At 42.3% G+C, this 27,487-nt stretch overlaps 1 long non-coding RNA gene across 2 annotated transcripts; it reads right to left on the minus strand.

Moving 5' to 3' along the window:
* Positions 1 to 107: 107 nt before the first annotated feature.
* LOC132537620 (uncharacterized) lies at positions 108 to 27,190 on the minus strand. 2 transcript variants are annotated; one of them, XR_009549077.1, is made up of 3 exons: positions 27,095 to 27,190; positions 8,946 to 9,059; positions 108 to 336 (listed from the first exon to the last, which is right to left on the minus strand). It is a non-coding gene; the product is annotated as an uncharacterized LOC132537620 (long non-coding RNA). The 2 variants fall into 2 exon arrangements; XR_009549076.1 differs by lacking the exon at positions 27,095 to 27,190 and adding an exon at positions 9,144 to 9,203.
* Between the last annotated feature and the right edge of the window lie 297 nt (positions 27,191 to 27,487).

The raw sequence follows: 27,487 nt of genomic DNA on the forward strand, positions 1-27,487 counted from the left end.
TTTGAGTATGGATCAGAAAATCTCTCTCTAGAGGAACCACAGAGTGAAACTAACTCAGTCAGACAGCATGTGCATTCAGTTAATACTTTGGGGTTTTAGCCAAAGCTGAAAGATTTTAATTTAGAAGAACGGCACAGTCACATTAATGTTTTGCTTGATTGTGCTTGATTGGGTAGCGTTTTCCTCATGAAAAGCAAGGTTGGGAGCAAGCCATCACACAGCAAATTGTCAGTGCCATCGAGAGGAAGAAAGTGTGTGCCAGGACCTGTGATGGAGTCCAGGGAGTCAGGAAGTACTTGAGCTGTACTTTGGATGTGGAGGCATCAGGACTTGGTGCTGAAAGTGAGTGAAGCAAATTAGAAATGGTTATTTGAGAGAGTCAGTCCTAGTATAGTTGAATATACTAGTCTAGAGTCTTCTCTTGACCTTTTATGACCTGATTTCAAACTGTGTTCAGGTTAATTTTTCTGATAACACCTTTTACTGTCCCAAGTTGACATAATTATTTACATAATTGCCGGGATAGCCTGAGGGTACTTCTTCCAGAGCTAGTGCTCTCTGGGTTGGAGAGAACTCAACTGGAGCTGATCTAGGCTGCTGCGTGGGAGAGGGATCAGGAACTCGTGCCACACTAACTTCGCAGGAGATACACTCTGAAACTCTCGGAGCCGGAAAGCAATTTCCAAGTGTCTTTAATCAGAAGAGCAGCTGTTTTTATACTCTCAAAGTAGGGTTGGAACAGGATGTGATGTAGAGAGGGTGGAGAGAAAAGTGACTGGTGAAAATCAGAGTGTGACAAGGAGGGGGCGGAGCAGGCAAGAATCCTATCACTGAACCACCAATGCCCTGGAGGGAGGGTGGTGCTTGTTAACAGTGGTTATGTAAATAGAATGCAGTGGTTATGTAAATAGAATAGTGTTAAGCAGAAGCCAGGGGGAGCTGGCATACTATCCAACATCTCCCCCTTTCTTTTTAACTATTTGCCATAGTATCAGGAGTGTGGGGCACTTTGTGAGGCAGGGAGACTGATAAGAGGCACACTTTTTGGGGTTCTACTGTCCCTCCTTTCTCAACCTCTCTGTAGAGAGAGAGACTAACAGGATTGACACACCCATCAGACTCAAGCCCTTCCAAGCTCAACCATACCTCACAATTCCCCAACATCTTTCTCTTACTTAATGGCCATATATAACTGGGTCAATGTCTGTAAAAGGCTTCATCTCAGTCAGGGGAATAGCAGTGTAGGGGTGAACAGAAACCTGTTGGGAAGAAAGCAGAATGATAGCGTGTAAGTGTCTTCAAAAAGAACTAGCACAAGACAGGGAGGGATAAGTAAGAGTAGCAAGAGACAGAGTGAGCCTGATGGGTGGAGGAGTGGGGACCTGATAAGCCGAGGGGCTAGAGGGGTGATCTGGCATTGCAAAATCCCGAGTCAGCTGGCGGAAAGTTCTATGAACTGCTACAGTCATTCTTCAAGAAGTCCAGCAGTATAAAGGGAGTGTCCAGAAAGTTCTTTAGAAGCATCAGTCCAATGTCAACGGCCAGGAAATAAATGCCACATGTCTATCTTGATGGAGGAGGACAGCCACTGGAACTTTTCTTTGTAGAGAGTGACCTGGAACTGCCAAAACATGATGGGCAAAACAGAAGCAGGAAGAGCAGACACCGATGGTTGAGAGAAAGGCAGTAGGAAAGTCTAGTCCTTTGGAGTCTGTGAATCAGGTTCTCCAGATCATGTCAGGTCACATCATGGGTTTCGGGGGATGGCTGCAATTGTGGGTGATGTCAAAGGTCAGGGGTCCAAGATGGATTTCTGGGGATTCTATATGAGCAGATGCTTCTTTATGTGAAGGCTTGTCATAGCTGTAGTCAATTACTTATGAAAAAAACTTTGTTAGAAGTTTACTACAATTCATAATTCAATGATTATAATTGGTTTAGGTATCTTTATAATTTCGTGTAAAGGTCATCTTATGTGACCTCATGTAGCAGTCTCTATATAGCAAAATTTTCATACCGAATTTAAGTCACATATATTGATTCTTAACTATTTTTACATTGAGTTTTTAAGCAAACTCAGGTTACTAGAGTTAACACATTTTAGTGACAATTTTTTTTGGTACATTTACAATATCAGATTGATGCCAAATTTGTTGTGGATTAATTTCCACAAGATAGCTTATAGGACATTTTTTGGGGCCCTCCAAAAATGTCCTGTATAGAGGATTTGTATTTTAACTTAGGAGATGATGAATTGTCACATTGAATATTTAGAATTTTACTTTAAACACTCAGTTACTTTAATGAATTGATTTTACCTCTTCTCTTAAGAATGTAGCTTCGAAGTTACAATTCGAAGTTACAATTTAACAGTTAAGTTAATGTTTACCAAACTTGAAACATGCATATTAAACATATAGTTTATAACACACAGGAGAAGAAAAACTTGTAAATAAGACATATCATTTCAAATGCGAATTTAGATCTACTGTCATAGTTGAACCATCTTTACTCACACAGTTTAAGACTAAACATTTCATATTTATATCAAGACTTAAAAAAGAAATCAAAAAGAGGAATGAACAATTTTTGGACTGTTTCTGGACGTCTCCAGAAACCATGGCTGCGTCCAGCTGTTTTATATAAAGTCAGTTAACTTTCAGAGTACTCTAAGCACAAAAGGTCATACGAAAATTTTGGTCACTCAACTCACTCAATTTTTTTTTCACTCACTCACTCACTCACTCACTCACTCACTCACTCACTCACTCACTCACAAAACACAACTGGCCAGTCATAGCATAAGACATTCGGGGGGGGGGGAAGAGTTCTGTGAATCAGATTTTTTTTATTCTGCCATGCTGTATTATGTATCCTGGGGTGCATCCTGTAGCCAGTCCTCTTGCAGCCAGTCTTCTTGCAGTGTTTCTTGTTCTTCAGGGATATCAGCGCCATCATGTGGGTATTGCCGGACATGGCGGGCAGGAACCCAAACAGGCTTGGAGTAATTTTGTGGAAAAATACCTGCGAAACCCCTCCCCATAGTCAACAGGGGGTCAGGTCCTTTCCAAATTTTATCAGGTGGGTCTTTCCATTTGACTTTAATAGCTGGGAGGGTGGGTGGTGTTTGCCAATGAAGAATAATAGGAGGTTGGTCTGAGTTTTTGTAAATATTAAAGAGATTTAATGTAGTTAAGGCTTTTGCTAGCTGGATATTGGGGGGGTACATTTTCCCTTTTTCTTTGTTTAATTGAGCCTTAAGAGTTTGATGGGCCCTCTCAACAGTGCATGTCCTGGAGAGCCTGGTTAACTTTTTCCAGTGCCAAGGAGGCTTCGGGGGTTAACATACGCTTTGAGGAGGGCTGTTTGTTTCCTTTTAACAGATCAAACATTGGTTGCAGGCAGCTCATAGGCAGATAAAGATACTGCCTAAGCCAATTCAAATTTCCAAGAAAACTTTGTAAAGAAGCAAGAGTGAGATTAGAAGGAAAAGTAACACAAGGTTTTAAAGGACGAATCTGCGTTAGGGAAATCTCTGAGCCTAAGAAAGATATTGGAGGGATTAGCTGTATCTTCTCAGGAGCTACATTAAGTCCACTTCTCTTTAAGGTAGGGATTAGAAAATCATGTAGGGCGGAGAGATCCGTATCTAATTCTCCCCATATTAACACGTCATCCATATAATGAAAAACCTTAAGTCCCTTATGAATATATGGAAAAAGGGCAGATTTAACAGCCTCTTGACAAATAGTAGGACTATTAGCCATGCCCTGGGGCAGTACCACCCATTCAAATCTATCGGCAGGGCTGGCATTATTAATAGAAGGAATAGAGAAAGCAAAACGTTTATAATCTTGCAGATGCAAGGGAATAGAGAAAAAACAATCTTGTATATCAATAGCTATGATTGGAATTCCCGTGGGAATTGCGGAAGCAAGAGGCAAACCCCTTTGGGGGGAGCCCCAAACCTGCATGGTTTTATTAACTGCACGAAGATCTTGGAGGAGGTGCCATTTTCCTGAGCGCTTTTTAATCACAAAGACTGGAGTATTCCATGGGCTCCAAGAAAGACGAATGTGTCCCAAAGATAACTGCTCTTGGACAAGTTATTTTAAAATTTCTAGCTTCTCCCTAGGCAAAGGCCACTGTTCCACCCAGACAGGCTCATTAGAAAGCCAATCTAAGCGGGGAGTTCTGTTACGAACAGTGGCAGTTAGTATTGGGGGTGCTAGTTGGGTCTAGCAGTCTCACAGGAGTGAGTGTGGTGTCCTGAAGAGGTGTCTGAGGATATCACTACATCTAAAGATTCCAGCAAGTCTCTTCCCAATAAATTGGTGCTTATATCAGCTATTAAAGGTTGAAAGCATCCGGTAGTGCCTTCTGGATCTTCCCACACAAGGGAATCTCGTGTGCGGAATGCCTGAGTCAATCCTCCAACACCATGTGAGCGTGGTCCTGGGAGGAGTTCCCAACTCTGGGGAACCTCTGCTTGTCTTAATATTGTCTTATCTGCTCCCGTGTCAATCCAACACTTAAAATGAATATTACCAATCTTTACTGTCATAGTTGGGTGACCCCTTTCTAAAACAGGGGTGGTCCATAAAATCTCAGGCTCCGAATTTGAGCTGTTATCTTGCTCCAGCCGGTTATTTCTATGCTGGAAGTTCCCACATACCGCGGGTTCCTCCTTCTGTTCACCTTCTGTTATTGTTACTTGGCGTGGTGGGTGTAGAGACGAATTGGGTCCCAAGCTGGGCTTCTGTTTGTGGAAGAAGGGCACAGCACCAAGCGGGCGACCTGCTTCCTTCCCTCTTGGGGGCGGGGCTAAGGGAAGCCCCACACCTAGTTTAAATCCCTCTTTACATTTGGCAGAGGCATGCCGTTCCTATGGAAACTTGACCAACAATCTCTCTTCCAGTGAAATCCTTTCTGGCATCTGGGACAAGGCATTTGTGGTCTCTGATTCCCTGTTTGGAGGCGGGGTTGCCCTGACTGGAGGCAGGGTTGTCCTGACTGGAGGTGGGGTCGCGGTCTATTTTCTGAACATTGGTTATGCCAATGCCCTTGGCGACCGCACTTAAAGCAAGCCCCTTTTTGCTTATGTAAGGTAGCTGCATAGGCCTGTAACATAGGTCCTTGAAAAGAGCTTGATCTGAGATCCTGTGTAGCTATAATCCAAGTATCTGGGTGTTCGTTTTTAAGAGTGATACAGGCCTGTCAAAAATGCGGAAGCATTCCATCCCAGACTATGGATCGCAGGAGGAGAAAACGAGCGTCAGGATTATAAATCTTCCTTTCCAAACTCGACTGGACCCTGGCAATGAATTTAGCAAGGGATTCATCAAGTTCTTGTTGAAGGGAGAGAATTGGGGCTGCGGCCGCTCCCGTGGGTGGTGTTAATTGCTCCCATGCTTTTAATCCACACAGGCGTACCTGATCAAAATACCCCAGTGGAAACTTGGCTTCCGCCTACATTTGTCACGAAAGAATGCCTCCCATTGCAGGAAGAGGGGGCCTGGGAGTGTAGCGTGAGTTACATCCCTCCAATCTTGGGGGGTATTAAGGTTCTGAAGCAGGCCTTGTAAAATGGACCTGGTCCATTGGACATGAACACCGTCATCCTTGATAGCCTGGTGTAGTTCCTTCAGGTCTGTGGCGGAATATGGATACCAGGCCTGAGGTTTTTGTCTATTGGGGGCAACATTGACCGGAAATGTGTGGACTTGCTTTGATAAGTGTGTAGCGGTAGGAGGAGTCACCGAAGTGGAAGCTTCTGGACAAGCGGCCGAAGAAGTGGTTTTGGAGGCTACAGGAGAATTCGGACATGTGTCTGTCAAAACAGGGGTGGGCGAAGAAGTGGCCGTGGAGGCAGCAGGAGGTTTCGGACACGTGTCTGCCAAAATGGGGGTGGCTGAAGAAGTGGTTGTGGAGTCCAAAGGAGAATTCGGACACGTGTCGCCAAAATAGGGTCCTCAGGGCAAGATGCCAAAATAGGGGCCTCAGGGCAAGATGCAGAGGAATTAAGGTGGGTCAAGATCACGACAGGCCTTTGCTTCTTCTTTTTTTTAAGGTGCTGGTTAAGTTCTATGATCACTTCCTTTATCTCTTGGACCTCAGCCTCTAGGTCCTTAAGCCTTTTGAGAGGTTGCCCTATATATCCCTTAAAAGCTGCTATGATGATCAACAGGATATAAGGTGCAGCCCCTAGAAAAATGTCCCAGATATATAAAAATTGTATACTGGAAAAAGAATGCAGAATTTGGAAAAGATTTTCCATGGTGGAGAGATCTCAGGAAAACAATAAGAAAGAAAAAATATCACACAATATTGTGCCTTAACACAATATTGCAGATACCCAAAATGTGTGTACTTATCTAGGATGTCTTCTTGTAAATCTGCTGCTTACGTGTCCCTGTTCTGGGCTCCAGATGCTGGGATAGCCTGAGGGTACTTCTTATCGAGCTAGTGTTCTCTGGGTTGGAGAGAACTCAACTGGAGCTGATCTAGGCTGCTGCGTGGGAGAGGGATCAGGAACTCGTGCCACACTAACTTCGCAGGAGATACACTCTGGAACTCTCGGAGCCGGAAAGCAATTTCCAAGTGTCTTTAATCAGAAGAGCAGCTGCTTTTATACTCTCCAAGTAGGGTGGAAACAGGATGTGATATAGAGAGGGTGGAGAGAAAAGTGACTGGTGAAAATCAGAGTGTGACAAGGAGGGGGCGGAGCAGGCGAGAATCCTATCACTGAACCACCAATGCCCTGGAGGGAGGGTGGTGCTTGTTAACAGTGGTTATGTAAATAGAATGCAGTGGTTATGTAAATAGAATAGTGTTAAGCAGAAGCCAGGGGGAGCTGGCATACTATCCAACAATAATTATTTAGCCCTCCTTATCAAAACTAAATCTATTGTTGTACTTTTTTTTTTGTTAGTATGCCCAATGAACACATAGTTTGCAAGCTCTACTGTATATTTCCAAAACAGCTAGAAAATACATCACCTCCGCTGTGACATCTACCCTGAGTCCGCAGAGAAAGGCAGTGTCTATGCTTTCCATGCTGATCTAACCTCTTGTCATTTTTCTCACAAAACTTGTTTGTACGTAGCACAGAACAGTTATCGAGAAAGACACGTAGATCAATCTCAGACAGACTTGTGTTTAACCCTGCCTTTATTTCACAGTAGTATAGGTCTTAAGGCAAATTCCTTAACCTATTTTAGCTCTGGATACTGTACTGATATAATAAGAATATCAATAATTCAAATCTCATGGTCTTTTCCATTAGATTAGATGAAAACATGTGTGTCAATAACTTAGCAGGGGATTTGGTACGGTGAGTATAAATCATCATCACTAATTATTATTAATTTTCATGTTTATATCTAATCCTCACTCATATTTTCTCATTCACGACTGTATTGAACATTTTTCTGTGTAGAGGCCAGTGAACTCATTCTGGTATCTTTAACTCCTACCACAGAATCTGTAACAACTAGAATGACACGGAAACTTAAGCACACACTCATTCATTAAAAAAAAGGATAAATAGATACTAATAGGATGATACCTTCTATGAAGTAAGTGGGACCAAACAAGACACTTGAGCATAGCAGAAAAATCCATATTTTCCTTATATCTACATATTTTCTTTTATTGTATGTCCTACAATTCATCATCTGGAAAGTAGACACATACCCCCTGTTCTCAAAGGCTACTGCCTGTGGAAACCAAATGGAAAATCCCATTGCATTTTTACTTTAAAAATGAAATTCCTCACTTACTTCCATGCACTAAAAAGCAGCTGATTTTTGTGGGAAGTTGTCTGCAGCATCTCACCCCAGAAAATAGCTCAGGAAAGAAAAGGAAACTATTGTGTTGCCAGCAACGCTGAAGGGTAATGCCAAGGACATTAAATAAATTTAACAAAAAGGCTAGGTGGTGGTTGAGTACACATGTTACCTTGCCCAAGTACCCTACTTCAAGCCCCAGTCCTCAACTGCAGGGGGCAAGATTTATCGGTGGTGAAGAAGGGCTGCAGGTGTCTCTCTTTCTCGTTCCCTTTCTCCCCCTCTATATTTCTCTTAGTCTTATCAAATATACATATATGAAAAATAAGTAATTTGAAAACCTATATCTCTTTAAAAAAACAAATTCAGCAAAAGATGATGCTTGAAATTCTACTAGAGTACACATTTGAAAATTTCTGGTTAGCAATACATTGTTGAAAAAATGTGAAATATCACATAGATATTAAATATACATCTTAGGAAAAATAATATATGACTTAGAACCCCTTATTTCTAAATAGTGCAAGTCAGAGTAAGTGGATTTGTCTTTTTCTTTGGTATGTATTATAGTGGGTGGCTAGGACAGTGTTAATAGGTAATTAGTGCAAGGAAAATTATATTAGCTAGTACAGGAGAGAAGAGAAAGACTTGGACAGTACTATTAAAAAATGAGTATAGAATAAAAAGAGCTGAAGAGGAGTAAAGGAAAGGAAGGAATTATCAGACTTTTTGGGTCATGTCTAAAGTAGATTTCAGTTTGGAGTTGACTGGGTGAGCAGCACAGCCCTTCTGTAAGCTCTGTGCAACCTCCAGTGAATTATGTATTACTCATGATTGCTTCTGTGTGAATGGATTATTTTAGGAGAAAACAACTAACTGAAGGAAACTGGAAACATGGTTATTTTTTTCTCCTTTGAGAAAGTAGTAAGACACATTCTTAAATGAGGGGAAGCAATAGATTAGAGGGGAAGCAATAGATTACAGGGGTTAGTCCTTTATGAACTAAGAAAAGACTTATTGTTTTTCTCTATAAAAACAGAGAATTGAGAAAGAAAACAGAAGATAAGACAAAAGAGAGAAGACTCTAAGGAGAAAGAAAGGTTATTTATGATGTATGCAAATAGAAGCAATTATCATCAAACTCACTCTGCTCCTTACCAAGCTTCCTGTGCAGTAGATTACAGAGCAAAAGAAATGTTCACATGGACAGTCAGAGAGAAGTTTGAAAGTAGCCTTTACCATCACATTGGCCAGTGTTCTGGTGGTGTTGGGCTGTAAAGGATTTGGTCATTAAAAAAAAAAATGAATGCATTTTGTTGTTAAAATCAGAATTAGTAAAGACAATGGAGGGTTGACCTGTCTCCAGGAAGCAAAGCAAAGGACAATATAGGACAAATCTCCAATACTGTAGTCACTAGGGTGGACCAAGATGGTCATTTGGTTGAATGTAAACTGTAATGTCCCTCGCAGGTATTATTCAGTAGTAGTAGTAGTAGTGGTGGTGGTGGTGGTGGTGATGGTGGTGGTGGTGGTAGTAGTAGTAGTAGTAGGAATAGTAGTATTAGTAGTAATGGTGGTGGTGGTGGTGGTGGTAGTAGTGGTGGTGGTAGTAGTAGTAGTAGTAGTGGTGGTGGTATTGGTGGTAGTAGTAGTAGTAGCAGGAATAGTAGTAGTAGTAATAGTAGCAGGAATAGTAGTAGTAGTAGTAATAATAGCAGGAATAGTAGTAGTAGTAGGAATAGTAGTAGTAGTGGTGGTGGTGGTGGTGGCGATGGTGGTGGGAGTGGTAGTAGTAGTTAGTAGTAGTAGGAATAGTAGTAGTAGTAATGGTGGTGGTGGTGGTGGTGGTGGTGGTGGTAGTAGTAGTAGTAGTGGTGGTGGTATTGGTGGTAGTAGTAGTAGTAGCAGGAATAGTAGTAGTAGTGGTGGTAGTGGTGGTGGTAGTGATGGTGGTAATGGTGGTAGTGGTGGTAGTAGTAGTAGTAGTAGTAGTAGTAGTAGTAGTATCAGGAATAGTAGTAGTAGTAGGAATAGTAGTAGTAGTAATAGTGGTGGTGGTAGTGGTAGTGGTGGTAGTAGTAGTAATAGTAGCAGGAATAGTAGTAGTAGTAGGAATAGTAGTAGTAGTAGTAATAGTGGTGGTGGTAGTGGTAGTGGTGGTAGTAGTAGTAATAGTAGCAGGAATAGTAGTAGTAGTAGTGGTGGTGGTGATGGTGGTGGGAGTGGTAGTAGTAGTAGTAGGAGGAGGAGGAGGAGGAATAGTAGTAGTAGTGGTGGTGGCGGTAATGGTGGTAGTGGTGGTAGTAGTAGTAGTAGTAGTAGCAGGAATAGTAGTGGTGGTGGTGGTGGCGGTGGCGGTGGCGGCGGCGGCGGCGGCAGCAGCAGTAGTAAAGGATGATATTGCATCCTTTGGGATAAAGCGGATGGAATCAGAGAAAAGGATGCTCAGTAAAGCAAGCCCTCACTTTGCCAGCTTAAAGTTGTCCTCACAAGGTAAAGGGCAGGATGACTCCACTCAGACACGTGTACAAATGTGCAAAGACAAAATGGCAGCCTTTTCTTAGACGGGGGGGAACTAGAGTGGTTATCTTATCCTATGGGGGTGGGGATGGGGAAACAGGAGTGGTGGAGAAAAAAACAATCAATAAATTAAATTAAAAATAAATAAATCAACAGTTCCTCAACAACGAAACGCTAGAGCTGGGCAGAAAACAACAACCAGGGGCAGGCACATTTACTGCTCTAGGGTAATGATTCCTAGACATAATGCCAGGCTCCCAAATTATAGAGTTAATGGCCAGCTGGTTCTTATCCATGGGCATCAGTTCTCATTGACAGGCTTCTGTCATTCCAATGCCAAATTTAAGCGTGACTTAGCCAAAGGGTCCTCAGATAGGTGGTAAAACAAAAGTGTTATGTTAGGAGTCAGGCAGTAGTGCAGCGGGTTAAGCACAGGTGGCACGAAGCACAAGGACCAGAGTAAGGATCCCGGTTCGAGCCCCCAGTTCCCCACCTGCAGGAGAGTCACTTCACAGGCGGTGAAGCAGGTCTGCAGGTGTCTATCTTTCTCTCCCCCTCTCTGTCTTCCCCTCCTCTCTCCATTTCTCTCTGTCCTATCCAACAACGATGACAACAATAACAATAATAACTACAACAACAAAAAATAACAAGGGCAACCAAAGAGAAAATATATATATATATATATATATATATATATATATATATATATATATATATATATAAAAGTTTTGTGTCTCTAACAGTCTATTTGGAACAGATTGATACTGGATTCTACAGATTGATTAGAAGGACCTGTCTTCATCAATGGGGAATAGCGTCAACTTTGCCCAGGCCCTGTCCCTTAGGGGAGCAAATGCCATCTTTAAAGAGCAATCAAAGTGATACTACACAAACTAGGAACAGATACTGTGCACACAAGACCAGTAATGTCTCTATACTTTATGTTTGGCTTTCTGCACTAATTCTGCACTAATTCTGCACTAATTTGGCTTTATGCACTAATTCTTCCATAGTCCAGGACTCTACAATATACAGGATGCTTCTGTACCCGCAAGCTTTTGCACACACTGCATTTCCTTGCCCCCAATAGCTCCCTCTTTTTGTTGTTGTTGATTTGTAACTTCAGTTCATGTCTCAGGGTGCAGATAGCACTTCTCCAGCAATACAGCCCTTTTCTCTGCCCCAGCTAAACGTGTGGCTCCCCCACTTTGTGCATGCATAACATCTTTTCATGAAAAACAGGAATTGAATTAATCAGCAAGGAGAAGAAGCTGAACAACCCACATCCTTTTGAAAATGGAAAGCAGATGAGGTGGGATTAGATAAGATCAAACAACATCAAATCAACAAATGTTTATTGAGTGTATACAATGCACAAAAGTCCCCAAGCAGACCTTGGCCTTTTTCTTCTTCCTTTTAGCATGTGTATGTATGTGGATGTTTAGAATCACAGGCCTTTAAGATCTTGATTTCTTCAACCTTATCTAGTTCAACCACTTCCTTATTCAAATCAGGAAACTGAGGCTGAAGTGGGTTTCTTTCTAGCACTAACAGCATATGATCTGAGCCACCAAAAGGAAGGAAATGTTGGCCGGATTCTAGGCTGAGAAACCACAGCTATGCAGTCTAAGCTTCCTGCCATAAATGCCTGATGCACCAGGACAGTGGTGGTGTCGCTAGTGCATTCCAGAAATCACTCCAGAATGAGAGCCAAACCCTCTTTTCTCTGGGTGGAAGCACACCTGGTTGAATGTAAACTCTACCACGTGCATGGACTAAGGTTCAAGCCCAGTTTCCATGTGCAGGGGAAAAGCTTCACAAATGGTGAAGTACTGCCTCTCTCTCTCTCTCTCTCTCTCTCTCTCTCTCCTATCTCCTCTCTCTCTCTCCTCTCTCCCCTCTCCTCTCTCTCCTCTCTCTCTCCTCTCTCCCCTCTCCTCTCTCTCTCCTCTCTCCCCTCTCCTCTCTCTCTTCTCTCTCCCCTCTCTCTCCTCTCTCTCTCTCCTCTCTCTCTCTCCTCTCTCTCCTCTCTCTCTCCTCTCTCTCTCTCCTCTCTCTCCTCTCTCTCTCCTCTCTCCTCTCTCTCTCCTCTCTCTCTCCTCTCTCTCTCTCCTCTCTCTCTCCTCTCTCTCTCTCTCTCCTCCTCCTCTCTCCATATTCTCCCTCAAGTTCTTTCTGTCTCTGTTAAATAAGTTAAAAATACATATAATTCAAAAGTACTTCTCACTCTCCCTCCCTTCCTCTTCAGGAAATTGGAAAAGGAATAGAAGTGAGTGAGTGGCAAGGTTCAAGTACTAGAACACTGACTTAATTTCCTTTTCCTGTTTTGCGATGTGTTTATGGAAGTTCACATCTGATGACTCAATACATAGTGAAGAGAAGCGATAAACTCTGCAGGAAACTCAGAACGTGCAAGCAGAGAATATTTTCAATTTCATGGGAATCCTAGGAACACCAATGCATTTTTTTTTAGTTACTTAATAATTATTGACAAGATTGTGAAATAACAAGGTTACAATTCCACACAATTCCCACAACCAGAGTTCTGTGCCTCATTCCCTCCATTGGAAGTTCTGTTATTCTTTACCCCTCGGAGAGTATGGACCACAATTATTTATGGGGTGCAGAAGGTGGGAGTTCTGGCTTTTGTAATTGCTTCTCCACTAGACATGGACATTCGATGTGTTTTTAAGGAAGAGAGATAACATTCCTTACTCTGTGTGGCAGTAGTCCCGCCTGTTTTAATGACAGTATCTCTGTGGACATTCTTTTGTTGTTGTTGCCTGCAGTCACTGGGACCAGCACTACAAATCCATCTCTCGTGGCAGCCATTTAATCTTTTTTCAAAATTTTGATTGGATAAGACAGAGATAAATTGAGAGGGGAGGGGAAGATAGAGAAGAAAGTAGAGGTCTAGGAGGTGGCTCACTGCGTTAAGTTTACATGGTATGAAGTACAAAGACCAGGGCAAAGATCCTTGTTTGAACCTCCCATCTCCCCACTTGCAGCGGGTAGGAGCTTCACAAGTGACGATGCAGGACTATAGGTGTCTGTCTCTCTCTCTCTCCCTCTGTCTTGCCCTCCTCTCTCAATTTCTCTCTGTTTTGTCCAATAAAATGGGGGGAAAAGGCTTCCAGAAGCAGTGGAGAAATGACCCTGGATGGAGAGAGAGAGAGAGAGGAGAGAGATACCTGTGGACCTACTTCACCACTTGTGAAGTGTCCCCGAAGCAGGAGGTGGGGAGTGGTAGGCTTAGGACTATGTGCACTTAACTGGGTGCACAACCGTCTACCCCCCTGGAATTCTCTTCTGTAGAAAAAACCAGTGAAAAAAAAAAGTTTATGAACTCTGTGATAGAAAATAGATGGCACAAGTTTATTTGGATTCCTGCCAGGTATTCTCAGGTTCCACTGAGTAGGGTTATTTCCCACCAAACCGTTTCCAGTGACATCACACATTCACAGTCTCTGCTCTGATAACCCAACTGCCTTCAGTTCTATAGCTACTGTCAGGTTCTACCCTACTTATCATCCTTCCATCTGCTTTTGGATCCCTCTAGACTTCTTCTCTAATTCTCTGTTGATTTATAAGAGCATGTGTGGATGAGAGAGATAGAGAGATATAGAAATGAGAGAGAGAGAACACACCTCAATTCTCACAGATACTAGCCAAAAAGTTGAACATGGGGCCTCAGACTATCAATTTGTGCGTAAAATTGCTGACTTGTCCTCCCACGGCCATAGATGTTTGTGTGCAGAACAAAATCTTTCTCAGAAACTGCCTTATTTGCTTAAAATATTTATTTATTTGTTTATGATGAGAGAGAGAGAGTGAGACAAGAACCCTCATCCACTGTGGCATATGCACTTGCTGGGAATTGAACCTCTGACTTCTGGAGCCTGCAGCATGCTCTAAGAGACGGAAATATCTCTCTGGCTCGAGAAATTGCCCTTAAGGATAGATTGTGCCATCAGGTGGCTCTGTGGTAGTGCTAACTGAGTGCATATATCAGAGCCATTATAATCTCAGTAACTGAATCAGAAGTCCCCTCTCTGCAGTTACAGGGGGAAAGCTTCATGAGTGGCGAAGCAGGCCTGCAGGTGTCCATCTTTCTCTCTATACTTCCATACCTCTACCTCACCTCTCAATTCCTTTCTTTTCTAGCAAATAAAATCAATAATAAACATTTTAAAAAATGAATAAATGGCTTCTGGGAGCAGTGAATTCATAGTTCAGGCATTGATTCCGGAGACACTAACCCTGACAACACTAACTGAAAACACAAGATCATTATTGCCTAATCTGATGTCAGAAATCAATCCAGCTTCACCATAGGACACCAAAACTTTTGATAAATACCTGTGGGAGTTTGATAGGATCCCAGGTGCCAGGTGACTAAACTGACAGCATCTGGTGTATCTTCCAGTGCCTGCACCCAGAAAGGTAGGTGTGTTATCAGGTAGAGAAAACCAGGCAACAAGCTATGAAGTCGCTGGCAATAGTGGAGCAGAGAAGCCATCTTGGGCTACCTGAGGAGGCCACTGTCAGGAGGCCTAACCAATGGGAAAAAAAATCTGGAATGATCTCACTAAAAAGAGAGAAAGAAAAGCAAATCTCCTGAGCTGTGAAGGAATGTCATGTCTTTGAGGGATGAGCAGGAAAGAGACAATACTATGGGACACAGCTGGTGAAAGAAAGAGGGAAGGAAGGAGGGAGGGAGGGAAGGAGGGAGGAAGAGAGAGAGAGAGAGAGAGAGAGAGAGAGAGAGAGAGAGAGAAGGGAAGAAGCTAGGACCAGTGAGTCTTCACATATATGAAAGTCACAGAAGGAGGGTTTTGTGCTTCCTGAGAGGACCTTGGAAAGTCACTGTTCAGCCTGTATCTGGAGAATGGCAGGGTTCACGGTTTCTGAAAGTGTCCCTTGTCCTCTCTGGGGGGGGGGGGGGCAAGTGGCCTGCGGACTCTAAGGTCACTTTCTGTGATTCGGCCTCCTGATCTCTGTACTTGTGAAATCTCGCTTTGGGCACAGGATGAACCAAGTGACTCATTTCCAGTGAACTCAAGGCTGCAGAGGAAGGGAGTCATTTCTGGTATCAGGTTTGAAGTTTTTTTTTTTTTTTTTTTTTTCCACTCTGGGACCTTGTGCATGGAGCATTCCACAGATCCCAGCTAATTATTTTCCTTTTATTTCAGATAGTATGTGTGTGTGTGTGTGTGTGTGTGTGTGTCTGTCTGTCTGTGTGTGTGTGTGTGTGTGTGTGAGAGAGAGAGAGAGAGAGAGAGAGAGAGAGAGAGAAAGACAGGGAGATAGAGGTACCACAGGACTTCTCTACTCTTCATGAAGCTTCCCCTGGTTCCATTATCCCCTACTGTGATGTCAAGGATTGACTTCACATAGAAACTCCTTCCAGGGGAACTGCCTTTAAGCACGCAAGGTTATTACTATTATTATTATTATTATTACTATTACTATTACTAATATTATCATCATTTATTGCCTTCAGGGTTATCACTGGGGCTCAGTGCTAGCACTAGAAATCCACTGGCTCCTGGAGGCCAAGTTTTTCCACTTTATTGGATAGGACAGAGAGAAATTGACAGAGGAGTGAGAGATAGAGAGGGAGAGAGATGCAGAGAGAGAGGGAAACAGAGAGAGAGACAGAGAACCAGACTGTGTGAGGATTCAAGGCCTTGAACCTGGATCCTTGTGCAGGTCCTTGTACTTAGTACTATATTCACCTAACTGGGTGCTCCACCTCCCAGCCCTCAAGGTTACTCTTGCATATTTACTTCATGGAAGAAAATACTGTTCAACTCCCAAGACTGGGATTGAACCTAGAGCCTCTAGGGCCTCAGGTACCTAAGCCTGCTGTACTACTATTTTGATATATCTCCAGCAGTGGGCATCCAGCTTAAAAAACAACTTTGACTTTCACCTTCTCTCTTTCTGGTCTCCCCCCACTTAGTGTGTATGCGTGGACACTCTAAGGGAAGTCAGATCCCCTGTTATGAACTTCCTTCTTAATTTTTTATTATCTTTATTTATTATATAGAAACAGCTGGGTGGAGTCACAGTAGCATCTATAATTTGGTGGCTGAAAGGAAAGGAATCACTGCACTGCTAGATAATTCATGAAGCTTCCTACCACTGGTGTCCCCAGTGACAGCCAAGGTCTTGACCCTGGGTCCTTGTATATATAATGGTCAAGTGTGAGCTCTGCTAAATGAGTGATCTCCTGGCCCCCTCCTAAGTCATCATTGGGGGTGGGAGGTTCTAGACTGCATGCTGTCTAGCTCTGCTGGGTATATACACCTACCTTAAATACAGGCCAGACCCCATCTATGTTGTTCAATGGAATCAATTCATTAGAATATGAAGAAACTAGAAAAGTTCTAGGAACTCTGTCTACTGGTGTGCTCTGTGTCTGTCATTTTCTGCTCATCACCTTCTTAACTCTGCTAACCATTATCTACCAACTTGAGAACAGCAACCTTGTCCCCAGAGGTGCTGACCACCCTTGGCCATGGAGACCCAGTCTCTCCCTCCTGCACATCTCACATTTTTCCTTTCTGGGATGTTGCCACAGCTGGAGACAGGGAGACAGGGAGGCAGTAGCACCAACTGAACCTCAGAACAGGGGTTTGGATCCTAACTCCCCTGCACGTCAGCCGTACGATCAACTGAACCTCAGAACAGGGGCTCAGATGCCAACTCCACTGTATGTCAGCCCTACGATCTTACAAGTTCTTAGCCTCCACCACGACCACCCCATACCCCAAACGTTCAACTCTAATAACACTGGTTTGTCTACACAGAAAGTTCTAGAAGGGTTATGTGAGAAAATAATTTAAAAAGCTATAAAGTATCCTGTAATGAATTATATTAGCCACTGGAGAAACTCACTGTGTTAGTATAATTCCTTAGCTCTGACAAATCTGCCATGTTAAAAACTGAAATACGCAAATAACAGCAACAGCAAAAACCAACACAACTCCCAAATTAGTCTACTTCAAAAAAAAAAAAGAACAAAAATGCAAAAATAAATTGCTTAATAACTCCATAGAAATAAATACCAGAATAAATGTGTCCCTCCCTAGGATTTGTACCTTGATGTTTATGATTCCTTTAGTAAATGAGCAACTAAAAAATATTTATTGATTTATTTTGGATAGAGACAGACAGAAATCAAGAGAGCAGGGGGAGAAAGAGAAATACTTGCAGCCTTACTCCCTCACTCATGTATATTACCCCCAGCAGGGGCTTGAACCTAGGTCCTTGTGTATAGTGATATGTGAGATATACCAGATATGCCTCCACCCTGTCTTGGAAATGAACACTCTTTAATTCATACCTATGCTTTTTGAAGAATCCCAACTTTGTGAAAATGACCAGTTATTCTTGTTAAAGTGGCATATGTGCTTGAATTCTGGCTGAGACATCAGGATTCTTTGATGGGAGCAAGGCATACAAAATTGGTTTAATTCAAGCATTGAATTATGGTGCATGCCATAAGCTAAGAATGGTTTTATATTTTTATTTTTTTTTGAGAGAAAGATAGAGAGGAAGAGGAAGAGAGCAGAGTATCAGTTTAGTATGTGTGGTACTGGAAACCCAACACCAGGACTGTGCTCTAGCCCAGGAGACACTTTCTCACTGTCCCTAATTTATTTTAATCAAGCATTTCACTTTTTTTTTCAGGGTACAGTTTAACACCACAACCACTACCAAAACTCTCTGTCTGTGTTTATATTTTAAATGGTTGAAAATAATACTTGAAACTATTATGTTAAGAAACATGAATGCTTTGTGAAGCTCAAATTCCAATGACCATAAATAAAGCTTCACTATGATATTGTCACACCCACTAGTTTACTGTTGTCTGTGGTCACTGAGGAGACAACACTGAGCTACCCGCAGGCCTCCAAGCCTAGCAAGTCTTCTCTCTGGTCCTTTATGGAAAGTGTGATGATCTGCTTAGTCATTTCTTTCCTTCATTTACTCTCATAGGAGTGTCTACTCAGCGCCAAGCTAGTCATAGTAATATGAGCAAATCCACATTGAATTCTCCACACCCATTAGCAGAACTAAACAAGTAGGCAGATCATTCCAAGAAGCCTTAATCTATATTGGGGAAACATAGGGACAGGATGGAGCCCATGGAAGTCAAACTCCTAGCTCAGACAAGCAATGGCCCACCTAGTGGTCAAGATGGAGGACTCCTTACCTGTCTGCTTCAGCCCTACTCTTTTCTTTCCTTGTAAATATTTATTTGAAAATTTGTATTATCTTTATTATTGGATAAAAATAGAGAGGGTAGGGAGAGACAGAGAGAGAGAGAGAGGAGAGAGGAGAGGGAGAGGGAGAGTGAGAGGGAGAGGGAGAGGGAGAGAGGAGACAGGGGGAGAGGAAGAGGGAGAGGGAGAGAGGAGAGGGAGAGAGAGAGAGACTTGGAGAGAGAGAGAGAGAGACTTGGAGCAACCCTTTACCATTCTCAAAGCTTTCCCCATGCAGTTGGGGGCTTGAACCTGGGACCTTGTGCGCTGTAACATGTGTTTTCAACCAGGTTCACCATCACCCAGCTCCTCTTAATTTTGTCCTCTACCTGCTGCTCCCCAATACATGTCCCTCTGGACCAAACACTTCCAGAGTGAACTTTCCAACTTCAGAGGCAACCTGTAGACTCTGCAGCTGGCAGACTATCTGTGTTTTCTTACAGATTTGAGGTTCTTATTTCTGAAATCAGATAAAGCTTTGGGAAGCAGTCTTTAGCCATGGGATTCTCCAGAAGCTGGTCTGGCAGTGACTGCCAGAAACTCCCCAGCAGCTCATGTTTGAGACACCATCTTGTGGTCTTGGAGGAGATCAGTCTCCTGAGAATCTCCTTGTATCTGTTTCAGAGATTTCTGTGGACTCTTTCTGTGAGACATTCATCTTAGACAAGGTGCTCACTTTTGTCTTCCTCAGTAAAAAAAAAAAAAAAAAAAAGTCTTGGAATCAAGAAACAAAATAACTTAAAAGATAACGAATTACCGAAAGAGACCATCTCAGTAATCATACTAAGTAAAACTTTAATGCAACTTTAACAAAAACCCAAGCTAATGCATGACCCCCACAATAAATATAAAACAGTGTGGATAACCGTCCTATGCAGAGCTATGTTGGCATTGGAGACAAAAGTTCAAATATGAAGCAGTAAAGAAAGTACTGAGAAAAACCATACTAGTCCCATTCTTTAAAATGTTCTGTTATGTCTTATTTCATGTATTTATTTATTGAGAAACAGGGAGAGTAAGAGCAGAGCAGTAGAGACAGACACAGAAAGAGAAGCAATGCAGCACTATTTCACCAACCATGGAGATTCTTTTAGTGTCAACAATGGGGCTCCCATGTTGTGGTGAGGCTTGAACCCTGGGCCTTTAGTATGATGACATGCAGGTTCCACCACATGGCCTACTTCTTGGTTTTAGTCATCTTCTTATAAATAGTGAATTTCGTGGACATCCAAGATGGGATGTCTCTTAAAACTGTGTCAATGTGGATATTTGATAAAGAGGATTCAAAATTGAGCATGACAACAGAAGTTGCTGTTCAGGCTCTGCCCTGTCTTGTAGTGTGACTTTAGAAGCCACACATACTCCCAGGGACTCAGTTTACCTCATTTGTTTATTAATTTATTATTTTTGCCTGCAGGCTTATTGCTGGGGCTCAGTGCTTGATACAAATCCACTGCTCCTAGAGGCCATTTTCTCTCTCTCTTCCCCACTTCTTTCTCTTTTATTCTTCCTTGACAGGACAGAGAGAAATTGAGAAGGAAGCGAGAGATAGAGAAGGAGAGAGAAAGATAGACACCTTCACCATTTGTGAAGCTCCCCCCTCCACAGGTGGGGAGCGAACCTGGGTCCTTACACTTGGTGATATATGTACTTAACAGGATGCACCAGTGCCTGGCCTCCAGGCCTCCATTAATTTTTCCACCGTAAGAGAAGGAGGTGGTCTGAGTGGTAGCATGGATTTAATCTAGTTTCTTTATGGTCTCTCACTTGGTATCCAATTACAAACACAAGACAAATGGGAGTTTCCCTGCTAGACCCAGGGCAGGTGTGCTAACAGTCAATTGCACAACCCCCTCCAGGGCAGGGATCTTGTTTGTGGTGCTTGCAAATTGCCTGGGAGTCATTTCAATCACTGAGGCATGTGCTCTCCTCATCCAGAGGACCCACTTCTATAGGCATTTCATCTGCATTGCTGGGAAGGGCTGGCGGAGGGCTGGCTTGTAGCTGGCTTGTAGCCTCTGCAAGGTCAACAGAGATTTCTCAGCGTAGAGCCATCTCTCCAGCCAGCGGGATCTGAGAGGCATTGTGTGCAAAGCACTTGCAACATGTAAGCCACACCCAGCAACAGTTGGCAAGCCTTACTGCACTGACAGAAGTGAATTTCAGATACAATTAGCATTTGATGTGTGCAGCTTGATAGCATAATGGTTGTGCAGACAGACTCTAATACCTGAGGCCCTGAAGTCCCAGCTAAAATTCCCCACAGGATCAAAAACCAGAGCTGAGACGTGCTCTGGGAAAAATAAATAAATATGGGGCTGGACAGTAGTGCAGCGGGTTAAGTGCACAGGGCACTAGGACCCACAGAAGGATCCCACCTGTTGGGGGTCACTTCACAAGTGGTGAAGCAGGTCTGCAGGTGTCTATCTTTCTCTCCCCCTCTCTATCTTCCTTTACCCTCTCAATTTCTCTCTAAGTTATCCAACAACAAGGGCAACAAAAGGGAAAAAAAATAGCTTCCAGGAGCAGTGGATTCGTAGCTCAGGCACCGAGCCCCAGCAATAACCCTGAAGGCAAAATAATAAATAAATAAATAAATAAATAAATAAATAAATAATATGGGGCAATCTCACTCATAGGCAGAAATTAAAAAACAAGATCAGAAGGGAAAACATGAAGCAGAACTTGGACTGGAGTTTGTGTATTGCACTGAAGTAAAAGATTCTGGGGGTGGAGGAGGCTCAGGTCCTGGATCATGATGGCAGAGAAGGACCTAGTGGGGGTTGTACTGTTATGTGGCAAACCTGGACATGTCATCCATGTACAACCTATTGTATTTTACTGTCGACTATAAACAATTAATCCCTCCAATAAAGACATTTAAAAATAATTTTTAAATTATCATTTTATGGCCAGTGCATGCTAATACAAGGTGGCCTGGCCTCCCCTGGACTTTCCTAAAGGCTTGGTCTTAAGCATTAGACACAGACAAGAGTACTGGAAGGGAGAAACTAGTCACAAATTATACTTTTTTAAACCCAATATCACTAAATTTACTGTATACAAATTATATTTTGAGATCAACCTCCTTTTTTTGAATTAAACTTCCTCCAAACCAAAAAAAAAATGTTATCTATGATTATCGCAAAATCTTTTGCAAAATACATAGCCAGATATGCATGACATATATTCAGACTTATGCAATCACAGAATAAGTCAATCTGGAAATCCTATATTGAACACACTATTTGTTTTACAAATAGTTAAACAGAATTCAATTTTCCTTTAGTGATATTTATCAGAGCACACGGTACCAAAAAACAGTCCATTTTGCATTCACTTCTAAGTCCTGATCTTCAGACCTGAGATAAGAACATCACCTGTCCCCAAGTACAAAAGCCCATTCACCTGGGGGTTCAGCAAACATGGCATAACATCTGAAAGACTCAAAATTCAAGCCAAGTATTTGGAAAGATAGAAGCAAGGGATGGTTAGATTTTCATGTTGAGTATGAGAATGCTTCTACACAGAAACCTGTGTTTAGACAGCCAAGAAGAAAAGGACAGAGTTCCATGACACCGCTAACAGGCTGTGTGACCTTAGGCAACTGATCAAACCTCCTCTGGCCTGCTTCTTACTCCACACGATCAGAATCAAACTCCCAAGTATTTTGTAACTCTGAAATTGCACTTTTGCAAAATTTGGTATGAAGTAGTTCAAAGAGTTGGAATGACACACTGGGATCATCTTGCAATATTAACCCTCAGGCAGGAGCAAGTGAGTCATTCTGTCAAGACGTTTTATGTAATTGATTCCGAAGGTTTCTTCATGTTACAGCCTTTCTTCCAGCCCAACCTGCCGTGGGGGGTGGTGAGGGAGGCCCCACAAGCTTGCTGAGGCTGCTTCGAGTCAGCCTGAGGCAGAAGGAACTACAATTTCCTTAGAAACAAAGGAGAGAGTTTCCCAAAAAAGGAAATCGCCTTATTGTGCATTTTACTGGACTCTTAACAACCTCTCCATTCTGGGCTGAGTGATTCCCAAGTTTAGCTTCACCTTATTGTCTTTCTCCTTCTGGTTGGAGTGTTTAAGATTTTCAATAGTAAACTGTACACTTGGGAGAGGGTGTAGGAAGTGGTGGTCTACCTTAAGTGTATATATCACCATGCATAAGGACCAGGGTTCAAGCCCTTCCTCCTGACCTATGGGGGAAAGCTTCACAAATGGTGAGGCAGGGCTGCAGCTCGCTCTCATCTCTCTCTCCCTCTCTCTCTCTCTCTCTCTCTCTCTCTCATTATCTTTATTTATTTATTGGATAGAGACAGCCAGAAATCAAGAGAGGGATGGGGGGGGTAGAGAGGAAGAGAGAGACAGAGACACCTGGAGCCCTGCTTCATCACTTGTGAAGCTTTCCCCCTGCAGGTGGGGACTGGGGGCTAGAACCCAGGTCCTTGCACATTGTAACATGTGCACTCGACCAGGTGCACCTCCACCCGGCCCCTTCTCTCTTTCTCTCTTTCCCTCTCTGTCTCCCCTCCCTTCTCAATTTCTCTCTGGACTGTCAAGTAAAAGTAGAAAGGGAAAAAAAAAAAAAAACCACCGAAAGCAGTGGATTCCTACTGCAAGCACCGAGACCCAGGGATAACACTGGTGGTAACAAAAATCAAATCACAATGAAAGGCTCAACGGTGAACTGTGAACTATGACCTGACTCTGAATTCATTTTTTCACTGTGCAACCCTGCCCAAAACATTTGGGTTATTGGAGCCTTAATTTTGTGACTCACAGATTGAAGGTCCTGCCTGCTGCAGGGACAGGTGATGGATGGTTTAATCTGCTTCCAGAATGATAATTAGCTCCTGCTGGACAGCTGGTGATTGATTATTGGCCTACTTTTACAAATGTTCCCCTTTGCTGTTAAAAGTTTCTAGCATAAGGTTAGCACTTGAATTTCTCTTCTTGAAGGTGCCTTTTGTCTAACCCATTCTCATGTTCATATTCATTCATTCCAACTTTTATCTCTCATGACCTTCAGCCACTGGAATTGTTGGTTAATTTCCAAGAAGCTACTGAGCTTAAGTATCCCGTCAATCAGAGGTAGTTAGTTTGGTTGAAGTCAATTTTCACTTCTCTGTCTGGTGTTGCTGATAATTAGGGATCAATTAGAGACACTGGTTTGAAATATAAAACTGTGTGGATGTGCTTTATTTTGTATATAGTGGAAAGAATTCTACAAAGAAATAAAATATTGAATTTAACAGTTGTCAGAACTGTAGCAATTGTGATTAGTATTTTCTTTCCTTTTTTTAGAGTAACAGATAGGTTTTGATGTAGCTTCTTGCAAGAGGAAGTTATAAGAAATTTAAATATTATAAAATTAAAACAGCAATACTTTAAAATGAAAAATACACAAACATAACTTAAAAACTAAATACAGATTGCAAAAAAAAGAAATAAATAAATTAAAATGTCAGGAGTTTGACAGAATGAGTAATATAGATGTAAAAAGATGCAAAATGTGAAAAAAAATATAAAAACATAAATAGAAGACTTTATGCTGAATCAGAATTCTAGAAGAGAGAGAATAGAGGAATGGTATTTGAAGAGAAACTAACATTTTCCAAAACCAACTGGAAATATCAACCTTTAGATAGAGGTCCAGTGTATTTTAAATGAAATAGAAAGAAATCTTCACCAAGGTACACCATGGCGAAAACAAAGCTAAAACTAAATAAAGTCTCCAGTCCGTGAGATAAAGGACCGATTAATATATAGGCATATCAGAAGCACATATTCAGTGAAGTTATATTTATTTTTAAATCTACTGTAAAGAAAGAGATAGGCACAGAGAGAAAGATACAGAACACTGCTCATTTCTGGCCTAGGGTGGTGCTCGGGACTAAACCCCAGACCTTGGAGCCTCAGTTCCGGCATGAAAAATATTTTTCTCATGTTTTATTACTTTTATTTATTTATTGGATACAGAAATTCAGAAATTGAGGGGCAAGGGGAGATAGAAACTGAAAGGTGGGGAGAGAGAGACATCTGCAGCCCTGCTTCACTACTTGCAAAGCTTTCCCCCTGCAGGTGGGGACCAGGGACTTGAACCTGGGTCCTTGTGCACTGTAGTGTGAGCACTTAACTTGGCACACCACCGCCTGGCCCCTATGTGTTCACTCTTTGTCACTCTATTCCCCACTATTATAAAGTTTATACCGTCAAACTATTTTCAACTCATTGCAATTTAAATAAGTTTAATTCAGTGTGAGTTTACTGAAGGGACTCAAATAAAAGGCAGTAAACATCGAGGAAGGGAGTCAGGCGGTCGCTCTGCAGGTTAAGCACAGGTGGCGCAAAGCGCAAGGACCGGCATAAGGATCCCGGTTCGAGCCCCTGGCTCCCCACCTGCAGGGGAGTCGCTTCATAGACGGTGAAGCAGGTCTGCAGGTGTCTGTCTTTCTCTCCCCCCTCTCTGTTTTCCTCTCTTTCCATTTCTCTCTGTCCTATCCAACAATCACGACACCAATAACTACAACAATAAAAAAACAAGGGCAACAAAAGGGAATAAATAAATAAAGATTAAAAAAAAAAAAGATCAAGGGAAACCAAAACCTTCCAGGTAAAAGGTTCATGTTTGACTCCACATTTCCACAGGCTGGGATGAGAGAGCAGTTTCTGTCGTCCAGGGACCTAGAAACCTGAGAAGATTCCCTGAGGGAGCTGGGATTGTAATCAGGGAAGCAGTCAGCCCACTTGAACCAAACAGGAAGGGCACAGACAAATATGTTTTCCAAACTCACACTTGTGCATTCTCAGTTCCACCCATGGCTACGGAAATGCAAATTAAAATCACAAGTGAGGTGTCACTGCATATGTGTGAGAATGGCCAATATCACCATGACAGGAACAACAAATGTGTGTGTATGTGGGGGGGGGGGGGTAGGTGTGGGTGGAGGGTTCTTGCACAAGCTACGCAAATTGCTATAGCCTCTGCGGGACAGGGATGAAGACTTCAGCTAAACAAATGGATGGATGAATAATAAACGAACAAATAAATAAAATGCGGGCAGACCCTGGCTCAGTGCACACCTTATAGTGCCCAGGGATCCAGGTTCAAGCCCCTGGTCCTCACCATCAGGCGGAAAGCTTCACAAGTGGTGAAGCAACGCTGCAGGTGTCTCTCTCTCTCTCCCTTCCTTCTCAATCTCTTTCTGTTTCTACCCAATAATAAATAAATAAAACATAAATAAAAAAACAAAATAAATAAAATGTAAGGAGCCGGGCAGTGGCATGCCCACTTAAGCGCACACAATACTCAGCTCAGGGACCCGGATTCAAGCCCCCATTCCCCACCTGCAGGAGGGAAGCGTCACAAGCAGTGAAGTAGGTCTGTAGAGGCCTCTGTGTCTCTGTTCCTCTCTATCTCCCTATCTTCTCTCAGTCCTATCCAATAAAAAATCAAGAGGGGAAATGGACTCCGGAAGCAGCCAATTCTTAGTGCTGGTACCGAGCCCTGGCGGTAACTCCAGAGGCAATAGTAAATAAATAAATACTTCCAGTGCAGACTGGCAAAGGAGTTCACTTGGACTGTGGGCTGCTTCCCCATAATGAGACCCACATTTAAGCCCCGCCTCCACCACCCTGAAGGAAACTTTGACCTTCGGGTCTGTGTCTCTTTCACTCTCTCTTCTTCTCTGTCTTCTGTGTTTAAAATAAAACAAACAAACAAATAAAAAAAACCTGAAAATGGAAAAATCATATAGTCCAGTAATAGCAAGCATTTTTCAATATACATGAAAGTGCTAACCTGAACACACACACACACACACACACACACACACACACACATATATATATATATACCTTTCTCTTTCATATATATATATATATATATATATATATATATATATATATATAACTCTCTGTTTCTGGAGGCATTAATAATAACCAAAAATATGGTATCAAACTTAAATTCTCTCTAATAAATGAATGGAAAAAGAATCTGTGGGGTGTGTGTGTGTGTGTGTGTGTGTGCTATGATACAACCCAGCTATTAAAAAAGAAAACAGGGAGTTGGGCAGTAACTCAGCAGTTTAAGCGTATGTGGCACAAAGTACAATGACCAGCTTAAGGATCCCGGTTCGAGTCCCCAGCTCTCCACCTGCAGGGGAGTTGCTTCACTGTCTGTGAAGCAGGTCTGCAGGTGTCTGTCTTTCTCTCTCCCTCTCTGTCTTCCCTTCCTTTCTCCATTTCAACATCTAGAGGGAGTGTTAATCTTTTCAAATGCACATATCAGGAGAAAAATAAATACTAAAAATCAGTGAATTTACAATGACAACATCAGTAACAACAACAACAATAACTACAACAACAATAAAAAACAACAAGGGCAACAAAAGGAAAAGCAAATAAATATAAAAAAATTAAAAAGAAAGTGTACATTTTATGGCAACATGGATACAACTAGAACCAATTATGCTAGCCAGTATAAATAGGAAAGAAAAGACAATTACTCACTAGTCTCTTTCCTATGTAGAATATAAACATCCCAAGTAAACACACTGGAAATAACAGCAAAAATGACTCTTGGATGCTGCCAACCTAGAGTCCAACTCCACACAATTCCCAGCACCAGAGTTCCTGTCCCCTCCCCTCCATCGGAGACTTCCCTATTGCTTATCCCTTTGGGAGTATGGACCAGAGATCTTCATAGAGTTCAGAAGGTGCATCTATCTTAATACTGGATAGAAAAATGCTGCAGTAAATTTAGATGTTCAATCAGAAAAAGTATTTTTTTTCTTTTCAAAATTAATTTGAGAGTTAACGGATATATATTTAGATAAATTTAGTCAAGATACATTCATAAAGAAAGTTGGAGAATGTAAAGGTTGGGTGGTGGCTCACTTGATA

Source organism: Erinaceus europaeus, chromosome 3 (assembly GCF_950295315.1).
Source record: "Erinaceus europaeus chromosome 3, mEriEur2.1, whole genome shotgun sequence".
Classification (NCBI taxonomy): Eukaryota; Metazoa; Chordata; class Mammalia; order Eulipotyphla; family Erinaceidae; genus Erinaceus; species Erinaceus europaeus.